This window comes from Podarcis pityusensis, assembly GCF_964106645.2.
Source record: "Podarcis pityusensis genome assembly, chromosome: 5".
Lineage (NCBI taxonomy): Eukaryota > Metazoa > Chordata > Lepidosauria > Squamata > Lacertidae > Podarcis > Podarcis pityusensis.
The window spans coordinates 2,724,074-2,749,501 of NC_138032.1; the positions used below are offsets into that span (position 1 = coordinate 2,724,074).

The 25,428-nt window shown below is 48.5% G+C and overlaps 1 protein-coding gene across 3 annotated transcripts in view; it reads right to left on the minus strand.

Moving 5' to 3' along the window:
• Positions 1-25,428, minus strand: part of LPP (LIM domain containing preferred translocation partner in lipoma) — a 295,201-nt gene that overhangs the window by 222,239 nt on the left and 47,534 nt on the right. For all 3 annotated transcript variants that reach the window (XM_081007502.1, XM_081007503.1, XM_081007504.1), the window contains one exon: positions 6,915-7,013. The gene's annotated coding sequence lies outside the window, so the exon portion shown is untranslated. The remainder of the gene's footprint in view (positions 1-6,914; positions 7,014-25,428) is intronic.

A 25,428-nucleotide genomic window follows, 5' to 3' on the forward strand; every position in this document is an offset into this window, starting at 1 on the left:
AATCCCCATTGCTAGAAAACCAACGGGAGCGGAGAGTCCCTGTCGCACTCGGGTCCTGCTTGCAGGTTTCCCAAAAGAGGCATCTGGTTGCCCACTGCGAGAAGAAGATGCTGGAATGGATGGACCACTGGCCTGATTTGGCAGAGCTCTGTTTAGATAGCCAGCTTGGGGCTTTCTGAGCGGATATCTCCTGCAGACTGGCTCCCTTCACCCTCTGCTGGCAGCTGCCCATGAGAGGAGGCCGAGGGAGCGAGGAGAGAGGACTAGGGATGGTGCAGAGCCAGACAGCGAAAGAGAGCAAAATTCATCCTGTTGCAGGAACTCCCCCTCTCCAATCATTCAGTTTGTACAAACACAACACACACATGACATACACGACGTTTCTGTTATAAATTCATAGTAAATCAACCATACATCAGATTTACACCGGTCCACTTTTATTTTACTCCATGAAGGAAGGACTATCAAAGGGGGGTGGTTTGATACAGGACGGCCATAATCTCTTAACCGTACCAGCACATACACATGAGCCCTACCCAGTTGGCATGACAACCTTGATGGTCCCAGACAGAAGACCATCCAGGTCACAAAGGACTTGCATATGGGAGTGGATTCAACATGGACTGGAACAAAGGACAATGATCAGATCTTCCCTCTGGGGGCAGGAAACTGCCAGCTCCCCTTTGTCCTCTGGAAATGACTCATGGGGAGGGGGAAAGGAGGAACCAGCCAGGTGACAAGATACTCAGGTTACCTCCACAACTCCTCCCTCAACCCCTCCTTTTTGTGATGTGTCAGCGATGTAGTCATGATGTAGTTGTGATGTAGTTCTAGGGGTGTAGTTTGGGGGATTAGTAACTAATAAAAGTTGGGGTCTTCTTTTGTTCTGGGCTTCCATTTTGTTTCACCTGGTGGCAGGTGGGAGTCCTGTCGCGACAGTCTTCAATCAAGACCAAGCCTACTGGCTGCTGTTTTGCTCTGGTATTCCTGGCTGGTGTCCTTGTTTTTTTGTCCAAGGGAGCCCTCGGATTTCTCTGTTCACAATCCTTTCCAAAAAGCCTACCTGCCTACGGTGTGCCAAGAAGCCCCTGGGCATTTGGGGACAATATGGCCTTCAAATATGCAGGAGACTGTTGTTGTTTTTTAAGCACACACATGCTCAGGAGTTAAGTGTTCCCTGGAGGTGACACTCAGAACATTGGATTCTCTCTGTCTGCGACGCCCTGCTCATGTTCTGAATTAATGGGGAAGCAGAGGGGGAAGTGCAGCCAGGAAGAATTTAATGTATGTCTGGTATTCAGCACTGCACTCTCGTTCCCAGCGCCTCGCTCCCCCGGGCCGTATATGGAGCCGAGCGTGGCGAGGCCTCGGGTCACGGAGCAGCCACATGCGGCAACAAGGAGTGCTCAGATTTCCACCTCTGCTTGTCTTTGCTGGAAAGCCAGCGTCTCCCTCTAGGAATAGGAGGCACATGAGCAAAGGGAGCCAGCTTCCCCAACCTGGTGCCCTACAGACATCAGTTTGCTTCGTAGAAGGTTAATACGCCCCTTGAGTGCAAAGGGGGGAGCCAAAGCGGTTCACCAAACAGAGGAAACAATAAAACTACAATCGAGGAAGAATTGATGGCAATGATTCCAAACATCTGAAAGGTTAAAATGACTAGTAAAGGTAAAGGTAAAGGGACCCCTGACCATTAGGTCCAGTCGTGACCTACTCTGGGGTTGCGGCACTCATCTCGCTTTATTGGCCGAGGGAGCCAGCGTACAGCTTCCGGGTCATATGGCCAGCATGACTAAGCTGCTTCTGGCGAACCAGAGCAGTGCACGGAAACACCGTTTACCTTCCCGCCGGAGCGGTACCTATTTATCTACTTGCACTTTGACGTGCTTTCAAACTGCTAGGTGGGCAGGAGCAGGGACCGAGCAACAGGAGCTCACCCTGTTGCGGGGATTCGAACTGCTAACCTTCTGATCGGCAAGTCCTAGGCTCTGTGGTTTAACCCACAGAGCCACCCGCGTCCCTCTAAAATGACTAAAAGCAGGTTAAAAAGGGCATCAGCTTTCCAAACACCTGGTAGGCTTGCCTACAGAAAAATGCTTTAGCAGGCGCCGAAAAGAATACAGGGAAAGGGCCTCCCTGATATCAATAGGCAGGGAGTTCCAAAGTTAAGGTGCTTCAAGACTGAGTTCTTACAAAAGCGGAGCAAGGATTATCCAGCCAGTTGTTCCAACTGAAGTTATCGTGTGGGGGAAATATGGGGAAAGGAGATCTTGCAGGTTAACTGGCCCCAAGTTGTTAGGGGCTTTATAGACTAAGAATAAGCGCTTGAAATTGGCCCAGTCACAAATCTAAGCCCAAGTGTCACATGTGGACAAGGCTTCGCTCCTGTCAGCAATCGTGCTGCCGCATTCTGCACTGACCACAGCTGCCGGACTGAGCCCAAGGGAAGCCACGCATAGGGCACATTGCAGTGATCCAGTTGTGGGCTACAACAACCATTAGCCCCAGCCAGGAAAGCAGGGAAGTGGTGGACTCTCCTCCACTGAAGGTTTTTAAGCAGAGATCCGCTGGCTGGCTGTCAGGGATGCTTTAGCTGAAATTCTTGCATTGCAGGGGGTTGGACTGGATGACCTTGGGGTTCCCTTCCAACTCTACAGTTCTACGATTCAGTGGTCTCTGGGTTGGGCTGGGAAGGATTCCCTGTCAGAAAACCTGGCCAGTCACTGTCAGTCAGGCTAGATACTGTCCAGGGTTGTAAAGACTGCAGAGAGAATAATTGGGTGCACTCTTCCCACCTTGGATCAAATTTATGCTTCCAGGTGCCATAAGAAAGCTGCAGAGATAGCGCAGGATAGTGCGCACCCCGGAAATGATCTCTTTCAGCTTCTGCCTTCTGGAAGAAGGTACAGGGTTATAAAGACTAGGACTAGCCGCCTGAGAAACAGTTTCCAATCAAATGTGATTTTGGTTTTAAGGCGTCTCTATGGGAGTATATTGTATTTGAAAATGGGGTATCAGAGTTTTTAGGGGTTTTGGAATGCCTTACGTAGATTTTTCAATTTCATTGTTCTGTATGGGACAATGACAATATATTGTATTGTATCGTATCATATCATAATATTGAGCTAGATCAGGCAACCCCGAACTCGGCCCTCCAAATGTTTTGGGACTACAATTCCCATCATCCCTGACCACTGGTCCTGTTAGCTAGGGATGATGGGAGTTGTAGTCCCAAAACATCTGGAGGGCCAAGTTTGGGGATGCCGGAGCTAGATGGAGCAATGGTCATACGCACTATAAGGCACCTTCCTAGTTTCCCAAAGACAGTTTAAGTAAGAATAGAGAAAATGCCTGCAGGAAATTTTCCTGCATCTCCTCGTGTTTGTCCCTGACGTTTGGTAACTTAAGCTCAACTGCCTCTGGCGATGGAGTTTCTATCAAACCTCTGTGAAGTTGCCTAATCCTTTCTTCATTCTGATATTTTCTTCTCTCCCCCAAAGCGCTTTTGCCGGCAGCTACCACAACAAGCCTGCGGCAATCCGTTCCTCGGGTTTATGTCTCAAGTGTGGACCTGCTCACCCGAGACTTGCCGCCAGTCAGCGGGTGATCGGTGCAAAGGGGTGTTGTGCGAGTCAGCAGAATTGGCCCCAGATTTCATCCTTTCCACATCCTTCTCGGTTTTATAAATAACCATCATCTCCCCTCCGTTTCTAAAGCCCCTTTCTCTAAGCTTGAGACTCTCTGCTCTTAAACCTCCCTTTATAGAACAGGCAACAGATTGCTTTTGTCTGACCGGGGAGCAGCTCAAAGAGCTGAAAACATTCAGACTGCTGCAGGCAGACTCTTCAAGGACTTGTTTTTGAGGCTAAGTGGGCTTAGATAACAGCTGCGTCTGCCTCCGACAAACAATTCTCCCCATCATCTTAGCTTCCCGAGTCTGGGGAGCTATAGACGGAACAGGGAGAGCTCAGATCAGCACAGAACGGCATTCAGACAACCGGCCCTTTTATAAAAGTAAGGTTTCTGGTCCTCATGATCTTGGAGAGAAGGCTGATAGGCAGGCCAGTTGCTGCTGGCGGAACTGTGGGTCCAGTAATGATGGAACTAGAACTGGTGAACTAGAAGACTAGATAACCAGGCAGAGGGCCTTCTCGGTGGTGGCCCCCACCCTGTGGATTACCCTCCCATCAGATGTCAAGGAAATAAACAACTATCTGACTTTTAGAAGACATCTGAAGGCAGCCCTGTTTAGGGAAGTTTTTAATGTTTGATGTTTTATCGTGTTTTTAATATTCTGTTGGGAGCCGCCCAGAGTGGCTGGGGAAACCCAGCCAGATGGGCAGGGTATAAATAAATAAATTATTATTATTATTATTATTATTATTATTATTATTATTATTATTCCCCTTCATCAATGGCCTGACAATATGACAATATTAGCAACGTATGAACGGACCGCATACAGAAGCAACCTTTCTTTGGATAAATATAACAATATTTGGAATGACTTTACAAAGAATATATTAGGTTACTGATAAATACCGTATTTTTCGCTCTATAACACGCACCCAACTATAACACGCACGTAGTTTTTAGAGGAGGAAAATCCGTAGCCATGCCACCCATAGGCATTCCCTCCATAACACACAAAGACATTTCCCCTTACTTTCTAGGAGGAAAAAAGTGAGTGTTATGGTGCAAAAAATATGGTATATTTCTACCAGGCTAATAGGACTAAACATATATGTATTGAGCATTTTTTCCTTCATTTCTATTTTCATCTGCGTTTTTCTTCCTTCCTTTTCCTTTTAATCACTCTTTCTTTTTATACAGGAAATTCTTCCAATAAAATATTAATATCAGAAAAAGAGAGCAGCGGGTTTAAATGACAATACAGGAGAATTTCGAAGATAAAGAAAAGAGAGCAAGGCAACGCATTCCCCTGCCCCAATACGCAGACACCTTCAGAACTCAAGTCTTTCAGTGTGGCAGCACCTTTGGAACTCCCTGCCAATTGACACCAGGAAGGTCCCTTCGCTGCATTATTTTCGGCACTTGCTAAAATCATTATTGTTTAAACAATAATGCCCAAATGCTTAGGAAGCTGCTGAGAGTTTTAACCTGCTTTGAGTATTTTAACTTCTTATATATTTTAAACCATTGTTGCCATTTTTCTTTTATTTTCTTGTTTCATCTTTTTGTGACCCATTTGGAGATTGTTTCGGATTATTTTTTTAATTTTTTTTTACAACTGAGTATAAATTTTATGGGGACGTGGGTGGCGCTGTGGGTTAAACCACAGAGCCTAGGACTTGCCGATCAGAAGGTCGGTGGTTCGAATCCCCGCGACGGGGTGAGCTCCCATTGCTCGGTCCCTGCTCCTGCCAACCTAGCAGTTCAAAAGCACATCAAAGTGCAAGTAGATAAATAGGTACCGCTCCTGCGGGAAGGTAAACGTCGTCTCCATGCGCTGCTCTGGTTCGTCAGAAGCGGCTTAGTCATGCTGGCCACATGACCCGGAAGCTGTATGCCGGCTCCCTCGGCCAATAAAGCGAGATGAGTGCCGCAACCCCAGAGTCGGTCATGACTGGTCCTAATGGTCAGGGGTCCCTTTACCTTTACCTTTTATATCAATTTTATGAAAGGGGGGGGGGACTGGGGTGCTGATATTTTGCCAGCCCAGGCAGGCAGCCTTCCACAATGCGCCATCCCTGCTGCAAACCAAATTTGGTACAGGGATAGTGAGGTTCGGGACATATTAGACAGGCAAACTCAAGAGGCTTCTGGAAACGCACCCAGGGAAGGAAAGTCTTATCCTGAAAGGTGCTGCAAAGACGCTGGCATGCTCAGTGATGTAAGGAACCAAAGTTTGCAATGAAGTACATGAAGTGGCATGCACAATTCCGGGACCCGGCTGCAGATTATTCCCTGCCTTCTTTGCATTCTCACCAGGAGCAAAAAGGTTGGGGGCGCCCCTGGCTTTGCACCCTAACGGTTCCAAGGTATGAATTTGGGCAGTGCGAGGGAATGGGGCCAGTGGCACAAGCAGTGCTTGTTGTTTGTTGATGAGGAATCTTCGCCCCTTTGCCCCAGAGCAGCTAAACCAAGTCCCAAAATAAACCCCAGCGCTTTTCTCGAAACCAGAGTTCCTTTCCTCCTCTAAAGAAGTGCTTCGCGTAACTGAAGGGATTGATCTGCAGTAATGTGTTGGGTCAGCCCTTCTAAAATTTCAGCCCTCGTTTGCATCCTGCATGCATTATTTACTTTACTAAAGAGCGAAACGAGAGAGAGAGACGGGCAGCAAAGGAAGGGCAACAAGAGCCGTGGAAAAAGGCAAGCCTTTGAACAAATCAATGCTCCATCACTTCGGAGAGCGTTTTTGTGTACACACACATTGTAAAGCCGCTCTGCTGACCCCGAACCACCTTTGCCAGGGCCACAAAGCTACCAGAACAGCAGAAACGAAAACATTCAACCTTGGACCGAAAAGCAAACGAGAGAGTAGCGTGTGATGCAAGGACACGGAAAAGTCAGGTGTCAGGGAAATGCGTTCTCTTGCTCTCAGCCTTCTCCCTGATGTGCAGTTTTTTTAAAGGAAGGAATTTTGTTTGGCATGGAGGTCCACACTCAGTAATGCCATGCAACCGTTTTTGGCAGTTCTATCCTGCCTTTCCTCCAGGAATCTGAGGGATCGCCTGTTTTAGCCTCACAACAGCCCTTCGAGGTAGGAGAGGCTGTAAGATCAAAATCAGGACTGGCTTACGATCAGGCGGTGATTTTTTGAGGGTGCGTGAGGATTTGAACCCAGTATCTCATGCCTTTGAACCAATACATCGTATTAGCTGTTCCTTGTGCAGATCAGAAGATGCAATAGTTAATCAGCACTGCAGATTTCAGTTCTGGCAAGGATTTACCTGGAGTCTGCTGCTCAGTTCTGGATCCCACAGTTTAAAAAGGAATGTTGTCTGTTGGGAAGCGATTTCAGGAGGAGAGCTCTGGAGAACCGACTGGGCCTAGCAAGCAAACAGAAGCAAGAGGTTTAGTCTCAAAACAGTCCTGCGTTCGAACATTGACGGGCTGTTTGGCCTACCTGGCAGGGACAGGGTGTTGCGGAAATGAAACAAAGCCATTATTGTTAACCAGGTTAAGCACTTGGCAATGTTAAGGTGGGACATGGGTGGCGCTGTGGTTTAAAACACAGAGCCTAGGACTTGCTGATCAGAAGGTCGGCGGTTCGAATCCCCGCGATGGGGTGAGCTCCCGTTGCTCAGTCCCTGCTCCTGCCAACCTAGCAGTTCGAAAGCAGGTCAAAGTGCAAGTAGATAAATAGGTACCACTCGTAAACGGCGTTTCCGTGTGCTGCTCTGGTTCGCCAGAAGCGGCTTAGTCATGCTGGCCACATGACCCGGAAGCTGTACGCCGGCTCGCTTGGCCAGTAAAGCAAGATGAGCGCCGCAACCCCAGAGTCGGTCACGACTGGACCTAATCGTCAGGGGTCCCTTTACCTTTACCTTTACTAATGTTAAGGTATCAACACACCCTCAAAACTCATCCCCAGTGTTGCTAATATATGGGCTGTCATGTCACCTTCAGATAACTGAAGCGCTGTCACATGCAAGATGGAGCAAGCTAGTCTTCTGCTGCTCCAGAGAACCTGAACCAATGGACTCTAAACACTAGGAAGAACTTTCTGACACTAAAAACTGTTCAACAGTGGAACGGACTCCCTCAGGAGGTAGATGGTGGACTCTCCATCCTTGGAGGTTTTTAAGCAGAGGTTAGATAGCCATCTGCCAGAGATGCTTTAGTTGAGATTCTTGCATCGCAGGGCGTTGGACTAGATGACCCTCGCAGGTCTCTTCCAACTCCACAATTCTATGATTCTCACACTTGTCCAATACATTGTCAAGCTCAAGCAACCTTCTTATGCATGATTTGAATGCCTAATGAAGTTCACCTGAGCAACTTTCCCTTTGTGAGATAATAAAGACATTATCCTCTTGTTGTTTTGTGGGAATATCTGTTTGCTTTCCTAATAGACCAACACAGTTACCTGCAACTTTTGTTAAGTGGTAGACATCAATATAAGGGGCTAGGCATTTCTCAAACAAAAGCTGAGTGGTTTCCCCACCCCACCCCAGAATACAGTATCTGAAGCATGTGTTGGGAGAACAGATGCAAGGAATTTAAAAAGCTCTGACTACAGCAGACCTCAGCAATAAGATATTAAGCCTGAAAGGATAGTGATTCCTAAGGAAAACGCAATAGACAACCACCAAATCAAGCTCCAAATTCCTCGGTCAAAAGGTGCCGTGCAAATTATTAAACCACTGTTTGCAAAGCAATCGCCAAAGTTATGGGATTCATTTTGAACTCTGATATTTTAAAGGGTCTGTAACCATTTGGCAACACTGCCTGCACCTTTCACGGGCACCACCTCCTGGTTTCAAACTCTTAACAAATGAGGACCAGGAACCTGCATTGTTAGAGTCGATTCTCGGGGGTCCAAATCCCAGAAGTCCTGAATCAACCCTTTCCAGAAACTGGTTAAGAGCATATGGCCTGGAGGAAACTTTACCAGGTAAATACATCACGACCACCATTTGCATGAGGCCCCCCTGAAATGAATGGCAGCTGCACACACAGAGATGTACATAAAAGCCCCCCTGTTCAGGTGACCTTTTCACATAACCAAAGTGGGACTGCAAGGCTGAAGTGCTACAGCAGGGGTAGGCAACCTAAGGCCCATGGGCCACAAACGGCCCATGGGGGTCGTTTAACTGGCCCACAAGCCACCCCCGGATCAAGCCACCCGCTCGGCAGGTCCCCACGTGCTGTGCTAAACTGGTGCACTTGCTTCCACAGTGCTGGAAATCGTGTCTGCACATGCTCAGATGCCAGAAATTGTGTCTGCACAGACGCCAGAAATCGCGGGCGCATGCACGATACGGCCCATGAAGGGATCTCGGCTGGAGTGAACTGATCCAAGCGAGGTAAACCTTGCCAACCCCTGGGCTAAAGCTTGAACCAGGGCTCCATTCCACATTCTCTTTTCCATGCCAGCACTCAAACCTGCTGCCCTGAACCCATAAGTAACAGCAGCTGAAAAACCTCAGGTAAGCATGCCTAACTTCCAGAGGATCAGGGCATTAGTCCTAGGATGCCTCATTTTAGAAATGATGTCTTCCTGCCTGCGGACTGTCTGGCCAGAGTGGTGCATGCTCTGGTTATCTCCCATTTGGACTACTGCAATGTGCTCTACATGGGGCTACCTTTGAAGGTGACCCGGAAACTACAACTAATCCAGAACGCGGCAGCCAGACTGGTGACTGGGAGCGGCCGCCGAGACCATATAACACCGGTCTTGAAAGACCTACATTGGCTCCCAGTACGTTTCCGAGCACAATTCAAAGTGTTGGTGCTGACCTTTAAAGCCCTAAACGGCCTCGGTCCAGTAGAAAAAGAAGAAGAGTTTGGATTTGACATCCCGCCTTTCACTCCCTTTTTAACGAGTCTCAAAGCGGCTAACATTCTCCTTTCCCTTCCTCCCCCACAACAAACACTCTGTGAGGTGAGTGGGGCTGAGAGACGTCAAAGAAGTGTGACTGGCCCAAGGTCACCCAGCAGCTGCATGTGGAGGAGCGGAGACACAAACCCAGTTCCCCAGATTACGAGACTACCGCTCTTAACCACTACACCACACTGAAGGAGCGTCTCCACCCCCATCGTTCTACCCAGACACTGAGGTCCAGCACCGAGGGCCTTCCGGCAGTTCCTTCACTGCGAGAAGCCAAGTTACAGGGAACCGGGCAAAGGTCCTTCTCGGTGGTGGCACCCGCCCTGTGGAACACCCTCCCACCAGATGTCAAAGAGAAAAACAACTACCAGACTTTTAGAAGACATCTGAAGGCAGCCCTGTTTAGGGAAGCTTTCAATGTTTGATGTATTACAGTATTTCAATATTTTTTTGGAAGCCGCCCAGAGTAGCTGGGGAAGCCCAGCCAGATGGGCGGGGTATAAATAATAAATTATTATTATTATTATTATTATTATTATTATTATTATTAAACGTTGCACAAAATTTCCCCAAAGGCAAGACATCCATCTGCAGCCGCAGGAGAGTCTTGGGGGTGTTTAGCTCAGGATTTGGGGGGGGGTAGCAAAAGCGAGCCCCTTTCCCCCAGCGCGCCACTGGAACTGTGCGAACTGAGCATGGCCCGCAATGTGCCCACAGGCAAGTTGGGGGCTGCTCAGCAGAAACGTTTCCCTGAATTTCCCTGCAAATTGCTTCCCTGAATTTTGTTGCCAACCAGCAATTCATAGCAAGCTCAAGGAAGACAGTGACTTTGCAGAATTCCAGCAACGCCGAATCGAGCCACTGCAAAGGAGGTCAAACATACTTTGCTGCTTTTCCAAACCGCCAAGTATGAACATTCGACGCTGCCTTTTACAGTCAGGGCTCCTCTACCTCCGCATGGTTTAATGTGGCTCTCTGGGGGTCTTGGGCAGGTAAGGACCCTCCCCTGAGCCTTGTAACTGGAGATACTGAGGACCTGGAGCCCTTCTGGAAGCTGCGCATGTTGCTCTACGGCTGCATAATCGCCCCCCTCCCCCCCCCAGGAACGTACAAAGTTGGCCTTCTATTGAGTCACAGCCGCTTCCAGAAAGGCGAGCAATGTGTTTACTAGAGACAGGCATGGCGAAACGCGATCCTGTTTTCCACGAACTGAACAGCAAGGCTCAAAGCATCCCAGCGCCGCTGGCCTCATGGCGAGCGAGCTGAGAAATGCCTTTGCAGTCAGGGAAATGTTTGCATTTCCAAGGCATCCACGCAGCAGACAAAAAAACAAAACAAGCAAGCAGTACGACAGGCTAGCAATCTCGTCTGCTTTCACCACTCGCTTTTTTTAACCCCCCGAAACACGGCAGCCCAGTCGTCCCGAGGCTCCGTGTCAAAATAGTCTTAAGATGAGGCATCCCCCAAACAGTGGTTCTACTTCAAACATGTACTTATGGGGAAGTTTAGAGGAACTAGGGATTCAGTGTCTTGCTCCCTAACACCTCCCTGTTGTCCTAAACTTTATTCTTCTTTAGAAGCAACACGGGCCCAAAAGCAAGACTCGCACAAGTCCCAGCAATTTCCAAGCGCTTGTGCAAAAGACGCCCCGGCGGATCGTGTCCACTCAATTATTTGTAGGATGCTATGTGCAATCCGAGTTGGGTGTTTGGGAAGAAATGCAGCTGTATTGAAAGAAACAAAATGAAATGGAGTATAAAACTTTTCCCCACAGGGCTTCCGCATGTCTCTCCCCTCCCTCTGAATTCAGCTCTTTTGATTTCTTATTTTCTTCTCTCTTCTCCTTTCAGCCTCAAGAATTTGGGGAGGAGAGGAAAAACACTAACCAAATTGGTTTTCCCACTGGCTCCCGGCCAGTTTTACTTTCAGGCTATTCACGCTGATTTATTTATTTATTTTGGATCTCGGTCTGAGAAATACGTTTCTATTGCCCTTGGGTTTCTCAACGCCAGCTCGTTTTTGCAAAAATGTAAATTGGGAGTCTAAATTTAAGATAACTGATGTCTCTTTCAAGGCTCCTTTTCAAATTGCCAGGATGGCAAATGTGCCCCATCACCCACCCACAATGCTATAATCCCATTTTCAATTCCAGCCTTGCCTTTGAGGAAGGAGGCAGGGGCGTTGCTCCCTCTGTCCCTGAAAAGTGGGTCCCACCAGATCTACTCTGATACACCAGCCAGCCATGTCCCAGCTGCTTGCCTCCTTACGTACTTAACTCTAGGTAAAGGTAAAGGTAAAGGGACCCCTGACCATTAGGTCCAGTCGTAGCCGACTCTGGGGTTGCGGTACTCATCTCGCTTTATTGGCTTAGGCAGCCGGTGTACAGCTTCCAGGTCATGTGGCCAGCATGACTAAGCTGCTTCTGGAGAACCAGAGCAGCACACAGAAATGCTGTTTACCTTCCTGCCGGAGCGGTACCTATTTATCTACTTGCACTTTGACATGCTTTCGAACTGCTAGGTTGGCAGGAGCAGGGACCGAGCAACGGGAGCTCACCCCATTGCGGGGATTCGATCCGCTGACCTTCTGATCGGCAAGTCCTAGGCTCTGTGGTTTAACGCACAGCGCCACCCGGGTCCCTTTAACTCTAGAGAGGTTGAGCCAACTGTTTAACGCACAGTGTCAGAAACGTGTGTCTCTTTAACCCTCAATATTCCCAGCATTTAGGAACCAGAAAGATCCTGCTGCAGAAGAGATTGAATGCTATTTCTGTGCACACAGGAAGGTGGCTGGTCTCCCTCCCTTCTAAGCTCTCAATTCAACCCCCACCCACAGCTACATTCGGCCATCCTGTCACCCCGCAGAGCACGGGGTGTGCAGACGGGGCGAGGAATCTGAAACTCCGCTCAGCCCAGTTGGAAGTAGCTGAGGTCCCAAAGACTGTGTCATGTTCCTGACATGTAAACCGAGCCTTATGAGGAATGGTTGAGGGAGTTGGGTATGTTTAGCCTGGAGAAGAGGAGACCAAGAGGTGAGAGTCATCTTCCAGGATCTCTGGAGCGCTGTCAAATGGGGTTGTGGAGAAGCTGGTTTTCCGCTGCTCCAAAGGGAACAAGCGGATTCAAATAATAGGAAAGGAGATTCCAGCTAGGAAGAACTTTCTGACTGTGAGAGCTGTTTTGATAGGAGAACCACAATATCACAGAGTTGGAAGGGACCCTGATGATCATTCAGTCCACCTTCCTGCAAGGCAGGAATATGCAAGATTTCTGCATTTCAGGGGGTTGGACTAGATGACCGCTGATGTTCCTTCCATGAGTCTATGATCGGTAGTGGGCATGGAATATGGTACTACCAAGAGCCAATACAGAGAGGACTTTAATAAAGCACAGCCTCCCCTTACTGAGGCATCTGAAAGGTATCACATCTATCATGGAATTAGAATTGGGTTAGAGAAACTTGTGGAGCAAACAAACAGTATTTCTCCATAGGGACATTGTTTGGTTGGGGCCGGAGGTCTGGCGGGCCAAGAAGTGACAGCAGCCATGCAAGGGTAGCAAATTCGGAAGGGCGCATTTGAGCTCATGTCCAGCTTGCCATCACGGAAAAGGATGGAGTAATCTGACACTGTTCTCATTTAAAGGGAAAGTAATCCACTTTGTAGAAGGGACGCGGGTGGCGCTGTGGCCTGAACCACTGAACCTAGGGCTTGCTGATCAGAAGGTCAGCGGTTCGAATCCCCGCGACGGGGTGAGCTCCCGCTGCTCGGTCCCTGCTCCTGCCAACCTAGCAGTTCGAAAGCACGAAGTGCAAGTAGATAAATAGGTACCGCTCTGGCGGGAAGGTAAACGGCGTTTCCGTGCGCTGCTCTGGTTTTGCCAGAAGTGGCTTAGTCATGCTGGCCACGTGACCTGGAAAAACTGTCTGTGGACAAACGCCGGCTCCCTCGGCCAGTAAAGCGAGATGAACGCCGCAACTCCGCGACTGGACTTAACTGTCAGGGGTCCTTTACCTTTTTAATCTACTTTGTGCCTTCCCAAACAGTACATGAAACAAAATATAGGGATCCGAAGAAACTCGCATTTCTCCAAATCTGGCTGTGCATTTCTCAAGCCAGTTCATGTGTACAAAAATGAATAGACATGGGGAAAGTGTGCACAAGAATGCATGCATTGGTGGAAATAACATACAAATGTGCATTATGGCAGGGCAAAACATTTTGTGCAAAAAAAAGTGTATATCATGCAAAATCACATGCAAAAAGTGTACACCACGTGACATATCAAGTGAAATGCTGGTGAATTCTCATGAGAATTTTGAACCAGAAGTATCACAAACAAATACGGAAACCTAAAGATTGGGGGTGGGGGATGAGAAACCGAAAGAAATCTAAATTGACAGATCCACCCATCTCTTAACCATAGTAAATTGGGTGCTGGACTAGATGGGCAGCAGATGGGTGGGATACAAATAATAAAATTATTATTATAAGTTTATTAGTCTTAGATAGATTTTAGAAGAGGGCGTCTCACCGCAGTACTCAAACAGTAACAAGCCGACCAGGAAAGAGAAGCAGCTTATTTTTTATGTTAAACAGAGCAGATCTAGCCCCTCCCGTTGCAATAGGTTCTGGGGCTAAGCCCCCAGCGAAGGCGCCTTTCCGCTGGTGCGAACAAGGTCAGAAGCATCTCTGGAGATGAGCTCAGGCGAGGCACATGACGAGAGGGATTATTTTGGAGTGTCAACTCTGCCTGGGAAGAAGGGTCTAAGGTTACACCGACAAGGCAGAGCGGAAACCCCACAGCCCGTCCTGTTTACAGGCAAAGCCTCCGGCCTGGCGAAACAAGCCCACGATGTCTCGCTCCAGGGAGGGGAAACCGAGCGAGAGGAGCAGGTGCCACCATAATTAAGTGCCAGCCACGTTAGACGCCCAGCAGGGGAACATAAAACTGCCACAGCCGCTCTCGTCTCCTCCAGCTCATCCCGTGCCTTCCTACAGCGGAGGCTGAGGACAGGAGGCTTACAAAGCGGTCTCCAAGAAGCCGGGGGAATGTACAAGATGTGCTCTGGGTCTCGCAGCTGCCGACAACTTCCAGAGATGGCGCATGGTGGGGGTGGGTGCCCAGCCACATCGCACGGGGCCTCTGACTTAGGTGTTCTTGTCCAACTCTGCCCTGAGCTCGTTTTTCACGCCCCGGCTAGCTCGTGCCCCTGACTGTGCCAGGAGTTGTTTTTTCACCCACCTCAAATTTTTCACAGACGCTCAGATCCCTGGTAGCGTTTGTGACATGCTTGCAATGGAGTGAGCTGGATTTGGGAGCCAGAAGAAGATGTGAACCTTCAACCTTCGGGGCTGCCCTCAAGAGCCCTCAAGGAAAATGTTTATTGAATATGGGGGGGGGGTTGTGTATGCTTGACAACATTGGTAGCATTAAGATAAATTCAACAGGGTAAATAAGTTTTGATGGATGCAATGATGGAATACTGAATGGTTTAGTTTATGTAAAATATGCAGGGATTTATGGTATACAAAATGAACCATGGAAAGAGAGGAAGGGAAGTCGTTGATATTTTACGGTTGTTTAAATGCATATTCAAAATTGTAAAGCAGGAAATCTAATAAAAATTATATGTTTTAAACAAGGAGTCCTCAAGGATTCGAGTAAGGCAAGAGTGTGCCTAATCGGACCACAACTTTGAGCTAAATCCAGAGTCTCGCCAGTTCCATTTATTCCCTACACACCACCTTTGTCGCGACTCTCAGCATCTCTCTACTAGACCACGGATGGGGTCCCTTCCGTTTTACGTGGTCCCTTTCCTTTTCCTTACTAGAGACCCATTCATTCATTCATTGCATTTAAATCCCTCCTTTTCTTCCAAGGAGCTCAAGGTCAGGCAAACATGGTTGTCCCCCTCCTCATTTAATCACAACAACAACCCTGAGGGGAAGGTTGGGCTGAGAGGCAGGGAGGGGCCCAAGGTCACCCCAGCGAACTTCATGGCCGAGTGGTGGATTCGAACCCAAGTCTCTCCCAGGTCCTCGTCCGATACTCTGACCGCTACACTACACTGGTTCTCTTGCAAAAACGTATCTATGCTTAAAAAGAGCTATCAGCAGCGCAGAGACACAGTCGCTGGCAACTCTCTGGGCTAAGGCCACGAGACTCCAAGCCCAAGGCCCAGAGTTCATGGCAGGTGTAGCCTCGGGTTCAAGACGCAGGACCGTTTATTTCCCTCGCAGCTTACGGGGAGCCCTGGAAATGAGTTTGGCTCGGTTTCAAGATCCTAACATGAGCCAAATCTGAAGAAACATACAGAATTGTAGAACTGGAAAGTTACGCCAATGGTTTTATCCCTCTCCGTGCAACCATCCCACCTGTCCCCTCACAATCAGATCTGGCCATAACACTACCGAATTCTCAGGGTTTTGTTTTTTTTTGCATAACTTCTAACCACTACTTTCACACCCTCCATCACCCAGACAGGAGGTTGCCCTGGGGGTGGAAGGAAAGACTGGGGGGGGGGTCCCCCAACTGGTTTTGATCTTGCAGGTATATTCCTCCACCTGTCATGGATGCATTTAGTAGCACATATGTGGCAGATTTATACCGGACTGTCCACACATCATTCTGCTTTATTTATTTTTTTCTGCAATGCTTCCCAACAGTTAACACATTATTGCTCCTGCAGGGGGCGCTGCCTTATGCTATAGCAGGCATGTCCAACAGGTAGGTCGTGATCTACCGGTAGATCACTGGACGTCTGCAGTAGATCACTGGTAGATCATCGGTTTCCCCCCAAAGAAGCTGAACAACTGTGGCTCCCCTAAAAAACATTTTACCTCCTCCCTGAAAAAACTCAACAACTTTGACCCAAACCCCCCAAAAAGAGGTAGGTCACTGCCAGTTTTTATGAGTAGATCGCAGTCTCTTGGAAGTTTGCCACCCCTGTGCTATAGCACCACAAAAGTGGGACCGAAAACCCCTCATTTGTGCTATGGAATGTTATGGGGTTTCAGCTACGCTACGGGGGCATGCACTGGATGGAAATAAAGCCCCAAAACTTTTTCGCTGCAAATGGAACTGAAAGTGGGATCATGTATGAGCACCCCGAAACCATCATGAGCACAAATCATCATGGATTCAAACTAAAAGGGGTGCCTGTATGGAAAGAACGTGTGATGAACATTGCGTGTAGTTTGAGTCTCTCTCTGCACACTCTCCAGGGTTGCGCCCAGTGCTCCCAGTGCATCCGAACTGCCTTCTGCCTAGATTTATCTGAGCTTAAAGGTAAAGGTAAAGGGGCCCCTGACCGTTAGGTCCAGTTGCAGACGACTCTGGGGTTGCAGCGCTCATCTTGCTTTATTGGCCGAGGGAGCCGGCATGCAGCTTCCGGGTCATGTGGCCAACATGATTAAGCCGCTTCTGGCGAACCAGAGCAGCGCACGGAAACGCCGTTTCCTTTCCTGCCGGAGCGGTACCTATTTATCTACTTGCACTTTGACGCGCTTTTGAACTGCTGGGTTGGCAGGAGCAGGGACTGAGCAACGGGAGCTCACCCCGTTGCAGGGATTCAAACCGCCGACCTTCTCATCGGCAAGTCTTAGGCTCTGTTTCCTCAAATGCCAATGCCCTAGAATGTGCCGCTTTGAAGCATGCAAACAATCCGTCTTTGGCAGAACGACCCACTTCCCAGCTCTCTGTAAAGAAAACCAATCTGTCCTTCTAGGTGGAGAGCTTCTCTAGGCTGGATGTGCCCTCTCAAACCATGCGCCACCCTGGCTGTTGGCTAAATGCGAGAGCAGCCCAGACCTCTCCTGTGGCTCGGGGCTTCCTTGGCTCCAGAGAGACTGCCTAGAACGCTGCCCACCGAGATCAGAACCAGTGAAGTGGGAATTGGGAGGGAGGGGAAGAGAGACACTGCTCCCCCCGCCTGGAAGCACAAAACGTTTCTGGCAGGAGAAAAACAAGGAGCTTTGCCAGGGGAAGAAAAGTAGCAAACAGTCCAGGAGACAAATGCAGAGAGTGATAGCAACAAGCGCTCCCCCCCCTCTCTCTTTTTCCTCCCTTTCAGGAGCCTCTTTCTGCGGTCTCTGCCACGCACAGCCCTCTCGACGGCTTCTGTCACCGTGCGCTCTCAGCGAGATATTTTTAAATCTCTCGCCGCGGATCATAGCTGCGAGTGTATCAGCCAAAATACCTCCCACCGCGGAGAGTTATATATAGATCTGCGCACAGCCAGGGAGCGCAGATAAGATGTACAACATTTGCAGCCAGCGCAGGTCAGGTTGTAAGAATCTGCAGCGCAGGGGCTTCCGAGGGGGTCCCGCTGAGTTCAAACCCTGCGGCTCCACTGGAAGCATCCTCCTTGGCAAAGCCCCTCAAGGGGTCAGGGAGGGAGATGCATATATCTTGTTGACAGGAGGAAGAGAGATGTCCTGTCTCTTAGACAGGGGAGGGGGCTCAGCTGCCCAAGGACGGCCCCAGGGGTCAGCAAGGGTCAAGGGCCCCCCCCCTCCAGCAAGAGACCGTGGAGGGCCTTCTTGGGCAAGACACCTCCAATGGCAGGAGTCAAGATTGACCTGGGAGTTTCTGCGTTTCCCCCTTAAATGGCTGTGCTCTTTTATCTCTGGTCGGGGACAGAGGGTGGCGCTAGGGAGGGAGATGTCGTCACGCCATTCCTTGGTGTGTGGAGTGCCGCAGGGCGCAATCCTCTCCCCGATGCTTTTTAACATCTTTATGCACCCCCTTGCCCAGATTGTCCGGAGCTTTGGGCTGGGTTGTCACCAATATGCTGATGACACTCAGCTCTATCTGCTGATGGATGGCCACACCGACTCGGCCCCGAACACACTGACCAGATGCTTGGAAGCTGTGGCTGGATGGTTTCATGGGAGCCGATTGAAACTAAATCCTTCGAAGACAGAGGTCCTCTGGCTAGATCGGGATGGCATGGGGATGAGGGACCAACTCCCTTCTCTTGCGGGGGCCCAATTAGTGCCATTGCCTTCCGTTAAGAGTTTGGGTGTAATCCTTGATGCCTCCCTTTCCATGGAGGCGCAGGTTACAGCAACAGCCAAGGCGACATTTTTCCACCTTCACTGCATCAAGCAGTTGGTCCCTTACCTTTCCCGCCCCGACCTGGCCACAGTGATCCATGCGACGGTCACCTCCAGGCTTGACTGCTGTAATTCGCTCTAAGCGGGGCTGCCCTTGAAGCTGTCCCAGAAACTCCAGCGGGTGCAGAATGCTGCAGCGAGGCTCCTCACGGGGTCCCTGCCATGGGAGCATATTCACCCAGTGCTTTTCCAGCTGCACTGGCTCCCGGTGGAGTACAGGGTCAGATTTAAGGTGCTGGTTTTGACCTTTCATGGCCTAGGACCCTCATACCTATGGGACCGCCTCTCCTGGTATGCCCCACGGAGGACCTTAAGGTCCATAAATAGCAACACCCTAGAGGTCCCGGGCCCTAAGGAAGTCAGATAAGTTTCAACCAGAGCCAGGGCCTTTTCAACACTGGCTCCAGCCTGGTGGAATGCTCTGTCTCATGAGTCCAGGGCCCTGCAGGATCTGATTTCTTTCCGCAGGGCAGGTTATAAATAATAAATTATTATTATTATTATTATTATTATTATTATTATTATTATTCTAGCAGAAGGCAGACCAGCCTATGCCCGAGCTACATCCAAAAACCTTTGCTCATCCAAGATGGATACCCTCCCTAAGGATGGAAGGACCTGCCAGGTTGGGTTTTGCACCATTCCTCGTTTCACCAGGCACCAGCTCACTTCCCATCACATTTCCACACAAGCTTGCGATTTTCTCTCTCTCAAAAGGAGAAAGCCTCACAAAAATCTGCAATGTTTCAGTGTGCCTTTCTCTCAATGTGCCTGTTCCGTATGCCGTTTTGCCTGCCAGGCCCAGTTTTGCAAGCAATCGCAAAGACGCAACGCCGTTTTGTATCTCATGTTCTGCACTATATGGACATTTCTGTACACACGTTTTGCCCAGAGAAGCAAGTTGCGAAATTCAGAAGAGGTACAAATTTCAAAAGACGGTTGTGTTTCAGTTCGGTTTTCTGTTTCAAAAAGTACCGATAAGTGCAAACAGAATCTAACCCTATCCCTAATCCTAGCACCAACATTTGTGACTCACCCCCCCCCCTTGCAGATCACCCTAAATTGCTAACTTTCCCCATGACCTTCGGACACCACCTTAAAACTGAATCTGGCTCAAGAACCCTTTGCTGCCCCTTATCCCTCAACTGCAGCCTTTCTATAGTACTTTATCTCTCCATAACCATGAGGACTAGAATCCTAACTATGGTTTTCATTTTTAAACGTAGTCACCATTTACCACAAACCGCTGCTGTGTCACCTGACTTTTGTTCCTATTCACATAGCGCTTCCCTGCACCCCCACAGGATAAATTTTAAGCCAAGCGTCTTATCAACCAAGTCACTTTATTTTATTTTTAAAGCTGTTGTGGCAGCCCAGACTGCCCAAAAAGCAAAGAAACCTGACAGCCTTTTTTTGCACGCTCAACGCTGCTTGGGGCTGTCAGCGAGGCCTCTCAGGTAGTCGTGCGGAGAGCGCAATCCCTTCAAGCTGGATTTATTTTGAGGGAAATCAAGAGGGAGAGAGAGAAAGACAAAGACAAACTTTCCTGTGTGCTCACATCCCTTTGCTGCAAAAGAACCAAAGGCCTTGTTATCTCCATTGCAGACAGGAAAGAAAAACTGCAGCCTATGGAGACAAGCTGAGGAGCAGGATCCCCGGATTATTATGGCTTTTTTAAAATTTTTGATGCATTTCCCTCCGGGCTCTCCCTCCCCACCTAGGCCACATGGCCTCGCTCATGCAATGGATTAACTGCCTCGTTGCGTCAGGCGAGGAGACGTTCTCTCCAGGAAACCCAAAAGAGCTTTTTGCAGGGAAGCAGACCAGTCCGGGTGGTTTTTTGAGGAAATGAGAAAATCCCGCAAAAGGAAAGGCAGCGGATCGTGTGGGCTTCTGGGTTTTTAAATAATGATGGCTTTGTGGATCGTTGCAAGGGCTTCCCTGCCTACCGGCTAGCTGTCGAGGAAGTTCAAGCAGCCAGGGCAAACGTCTCAGGGACACCCCTCTCACACACACACCCTTCTCCCCTCATTGCCACATCAGTGGTTCTTGCAGGGGAGCCCCGTCATTGAAATAAGGGCCACGGGGTGTGGGGAGGAGCCTGCTAGAGGCAGCGTGGTATAAAAAGAGGAAGGGTATCTTTTTATATGCGACGGTGGCAGCAAGAGTTCTGATCGCGGCAAAATGGAAGAGTAATGAAATCCCCTCTATACAAGATTGGATCCAAAAGCTAACACAATATGCCGAATTAGATGGCCTATCAGAAAAAATAAAGAATAAATCAAAACAGGAATTTGTTTCAAAATGGGAGGTTTTCAAAGAAAATCTGAAAAATAAATATAGTAGTTTAAATTCTGTTGCAGCATTCGAGGAACTTGAGTAGTAGTTGCAAGGTATATATACGAAATTAGATATATTAAGAATAAGTTTAATTATGATAAACATGTGTATTGGCAATAAGTAATATGAACTCGAAATATGGAATAGACGGGAGGTTGGGTCTTAAGACCAATATATGTTATATTGTTTGCTAAGAAAATTATGTGTCTATAGTTATTCCTGTGTGCAATTTGGTATTTGTGTTTTTTTTCTTTTTTCTTGTTGTATCAATAAAGAATCTTTATTTAAAAAAAAAGTAGAGGCAGCGTGGTATAGTGGTCACGGTTTCAGACTGTGACCAGAGAGAGCAGGGTTCAGGTCTCTACTCGGTCACACTGCAACCTTGGGGCAGTCACATCCCAGCCCAGCTCACCTTCCAGGGTTGCTGGGAAGATAAATGGGAACAAGTGCATCACCACAAGCTCCCTCGGAGGATGACTCAGATATAAATGAAATTAAGAACATAAGAAGGAGCCCACTCTGTAAAAGTCGCTGCTTACAGAAGCTACTACTATGATATGAGATCCACTGTCCTGTCATATCATATATGGTATGTATGGTTGTTGACAGTTTTTATATTATTTTTGCTGTAAAAATGTGTGAGATTACGATATTGTATTTACAGTGGTGCCCCGCAAGATGAATGCCTCGCAAGACGGAAAACTCGCTAGACAAAAGGGTTTTCCGTTTTTTGAGCTGCTTCGCAAGACGAATTTCCCTATGGGCTTGCTTCGCAAGACGAAAACGTCTTGCAAGTTTGTTTCCTTTTTCTTAACACCGTTAATACAGTTGCGACTTGACTTCGAGGAGCAACTCATAGAACGCGGTGTGGTAGCCTTTTTTTGAGGTTTTTAAAGACTTTGGTGATTTTTGAAGCTTTTCCAAAACTTCTTTTGCAGCCATTTGGTAAGTTAAGCTTTTAAAACTTTTTTGGGGGGGTTTGGATTTTGGGTTGGGGTGTTTGGAATTCAAGGACTTGGTGTTGGGGAGGGGTTTGCAAGAATCTGGAAACTTGTTTTTTCCCCCTGCATTTTTATGATTTTCTGTGACCATTGGGCCACTCTGCTGTCTTTTTAAAAAAATTCTGGGTTTGAATTTTGAAATGCTCTTTACAGTATGTGTGACTTTAAAGAGCATTTAATAAACTCTTGTTGTACCAAATTTGGCTTTGTTTGGACTTTTTTTGACCATAGGAACGCATTAATTGATTTTCAATGCATTCCTATGGGATTTCGTGCTTCGCAAGACGAAAAATTCGCTAGACGAAAAAATTCACGGAACGAATTAATTTCGTCTTGCGAGGCACCACTGTATTTGCATTACCTAGAGTTTGTACCACTGATGAAGCCCAGGACAGCGAAACAAGGCTAATATTCTGGAAATCCTTGTCTTAGGGTCTGTGAAAGCATTCTGTGGAACTGCAACAACCTTTCGTGTGGATAGTTGGACTCTATGAACAGACAGGTGGAATAGACACTTTCACCTTATGCATAAACTGATTAGAGAATGAACTGATCCACTAGGTCTTCTACTTTTTCCATTGAACTTTATGAGCTACTTCTGTTGAAATCTACAATTCAGTACAATGAATAGTATATATTATTTTTTCAAACGTACAGCCGGTTACGTCTTGTGTGTTTATTGAATATGTTTCACGTAACCAGAGGTTTGTTGTTGTTTTGAAGACCAGCGTGTCAGGAAGGATGGCTAGGCTGATGAACTGTACGTAGACATTTTTGCTTTCTGCGTGGAGTGCCACATGTGTTCTAAATACCAGTTGCTGGAGGCCAGAGGAGGGGAGAGAGGTCTTGTGTTCGAATCCTGCTAGCGGGTTTCCCATTAGGGCACCCCATTGGCCACTGTGAGATCAGGGTGCTGGACTAGATGGGCCACTGGCATGATCCGAGATGCTCTCCTGGTACTCTTACACCTCTGTTTCTGCCCTCCCATAAATAATATGTGAGCCACATTAACGACCAACCTTGCAGGGCTGTTGTATTCCGAAATTCTCCTGCATTGCAGTTTAAACCCACGACTCTCTTGACCCACCCTTAGCGACAACGCTGCCACTCAGCCGTCTCTGAGATCATGAGGACCAGCACCATGCCTTTTTGTGTGCAATAACATTCTGCGGTGTCATCTGCATATCTGAGGTTGTCAAATAGAAGGGGAAGAAATGGAGGCAGTGAGAGATTTTACTTTCTTGGGCTCCATGATCACTGCAGATGGTGACAGCAGCCACGAAATTAAAAGACACCTGCTTCTTGGGAGAAAAGTGATGGCAAACCTAGACAGCATCTTAAAAAGCAGAGACATCACCTTGCCAACAAAGGTCCGTGTAGTTAAAGCCATGGTTTTCCCAGTAGTGATGTATGGAAGTGAGAGCTGGACCGTAAAGAAGGCTGATCGCCGAAGAATGGATGCTTTTGAATTATGGTGCTGGAGGAGACTCTTGAGAGTCCCATGGACTGCAAGAAGATCAAACCTATCCATTCTGAAGGAAATCAGCCCTGAGTGCTCACTGGAAGGACAGATAGTGAAGCTGAGGCTCCAAGACTTTGGCCACCTCATGAGAAGAGAAGACTCCCTGGAAAAGACCCTGATGCTGGGAAAAATGGAGGGCACAAGGAGAAGGGGACGACAGAGGACGAGATGGTGGGACAGTGTTCTCGAAGCTACCAGCATGAGTTTGAGCAAACTGCGGGAGGCAGAGGAAGACAGGAGTGCCTGGCGTGCTCTGGTCCAGGGGGTCATGCAGAGGCGGACACGACTAAACGACTAAACCACAACAACAACATTCTGCTGAGCCCTCTCTTGCCCTCTGCAGCAATGCCGCCCAAACAGGGTCCTGCCGACCCCCAGAGGAGGAGGCCTGCATTTCTACGAACCGCTCTTATCACACGGCAGCAATATTCTTGCTCCTTCTACCTGTCTGGGCTCCTCTCGGGCTGTAAATTTCCCAGGCCTGGAATTCTTGGCCCTCGTCTGTTTGCTAAGTGCCATATACATTTATGGGGGTCGTTTGCAGCACAGCAATAAATAAGGAAGATCGGCATTCCAGGAGCGCCCAGAGCCACACCTGACCCAAAGCCCCCTTTGTTTTGAACTCGCGGTGTCTCTTTTGTTTTTGTTTTTTTTATTAGAAATTTTATTTACAACATAACCTCCCACCTCCCAATACAGAAACCGACCCTCATTAAACATGAACATAACATACAATAAGCATAACATAAAAAGGTAAAGGTAAAGGGACCCCTGACCGTTAGGTCCAGTCGCAGACGGCTCTGGGGTTGTGGCGCTCATCTCGCTCTATAGGCCGAAGGAGCCGAACAACCAAATAAAATACTTCCTTTATCCTGTCTATGGCCTCCTTATTTACTTCTTATAAGCTGTTTCCCATATTTTTCGCTCTATAGGACGCACTTTTTCCCCTCCAAAAATGAAGGGGAAATGTGTGTGCGTCCTATGGAGCGAATGCAGGCTCCTTGGCTTCGCGGCGACGCGCCTGTCCTGGAAGCTTCGCTGAAGGGCGCTGCGCCTTCTCCCTCTCTGCGCAGCGCCTCTCCTGTGAAGGAGAGGTGCTGCGCAGAGAGAGAGAAGGTGTAGCGCCCCTTGAGCAACGCGCCTGTCATGCGAAGCCGGAGGAGGAACAGAAGGGACTCCTTCTGTTCCTCCTCCCGCTTCGCAGCGACGTGCCTGTCCAGTGAAGCCGGAGGAGGAACAGAAGGGTCTCCTTCTGTTCCTTCTCCAGCTTCGCTGAAGGGGCGCTGCAACCTCTCCCTCTCTGCACAGCGCCTCTCCTGTGAAGGAGAGCCGCTGCACAGAGAGAGAGAAGGCGCAGTGCCCCTTCAGCGACGCGTCTGTCCTGGCTTCTGCTTTAGCCCTGCGCAGCCTCTTCGGGCAGGGGGAGCCTTCATCCCGCTGCCCTGAGGAGGCTTGGCGCGGTTACCCCAGAAGCCAGAACAGCCACACGGTATCCCAGAAGCCAGATCCCTCTTGCTGTTCTGGCTTCTGGGGTTCAGAATAATTTTTTCTTGTTTTCCGCCTCCCAAAACTAGGTGCGCCCTATGGTCCGGTGCGCCCTATGGTGTGAAAAATACGGTAATTATTAAGATTTTTCTAATTAAATATCCACAAAGTCACCTGCAGACACTAATCGAAACATGTCCAGGTATGTATTTTAGGGCACTGTTTTGCGAAGAATTCTCTGCATTTTCCCCATGCTTTTTGAAACTCTGATCTAGTATGATCTCACAGTGTCTCTTTTGCTGCAAGGCTGAATCAAGAGAGGGGGGATTTGCATGGCTACCCCAACCTCTCCTAATCTCATCCCTCCATGCAAGATTGCGATCGCCTGAGGTTTAACACAGGGGGCCTTCGGATATCACAGCCAGGAGGTTGGGGTTTACCTAAC